The sequence below is a fragment of the Sinocyclocheilus anshuiensis genome, unplaced genomic scaffold (genome assembly GCF_001515605.1).
Source record: "Sinocyclocheilus anshuiensis isolate Anshui unplaced genomic scaffold, SAMN03320099.WGS_v1.1 C31927876, whole genome shotgun sequence".
NCBI classification, from domain to species: domain Eukaryota; kingdom Metazoa; phylum Chordata; class Actinopteri; order Cypriniformes; family Cyprinidae; genus Sinocyclocheilus; species Sinocyclocheilus anshuiensis.
The window spans coordinates 1-583 of record NW_015607426.1 but is presented as its reverse complement, the minus strand read 5'-3'; the positions used below and the strand labels follow the sequence as shown (position 1 = coordinate 583).

Genomic DNA, 583 nt, shown 5'->3' with positions numbered 1-583 from the left:
ATAAAATATGTGTTTTCTTTTGACAGAGCTTATTTTTCACTGCATGTGGTATCATTCGTCTGGGAGAGTTTGGAGAGATTAATGAATGGTATTTAGCAGCTGTACTTCAAAACAATGCATTGCACACCCTTCAGCAATAAATAATGCATGTAGTTCATATAATGAACATAATATGTACCATTTATTTCCAGGTCCACGGATACACAAACAACAGACACTGAAGCTCTTGCATATGTTGCACCTGAGAACTTGAGTGGCAGACCGTATGATGAGAAAACGTAATATCAGAACTGCCACATTAACTTGCTATATGAATATTCCAAATCAAAGCATTGAAAATCCTTTATAATATTCACTTTCTTTTTCAGTGAAATTTGGAGGTTGGGATGTGTCATCTATGAGCTGTGCATGCTGAAGTGCGCGGTAAGATTTTTGGTTCAGTTTAATCCTTCGTATAACTAAATTCATTGAGTTTGTAATATATTGCAGAAATGTAAAGCTTTCAGAAAGGCCAAGACTGTACAATTTGATATCATTAATACAAGTTATCTAGCTGGCAAAATTGATATTATTGTACAATACT

At 34.3% G+C, this 583-nt stretch overlaps 1 long non-coding RNA gene across 1 annotated transcript; it reads left to right on the top strand.

Annotated features, from left to right (window-relative positions):
- Positions 1-6: 6 nt before the first annotated feature.
- Positions 7-423, top strand: LOC107682243 (uncharacterized). The gene is made up of 3 exons (XR_001633425.1): positions 7-88; positions 192-278; positions 369-423. It is a non-coding gene; the product is annotated as an uncharacterized LOC107682243 (long non-coding RNA).
- Positions 424-583: the final 160 nt, after the last annotated feature.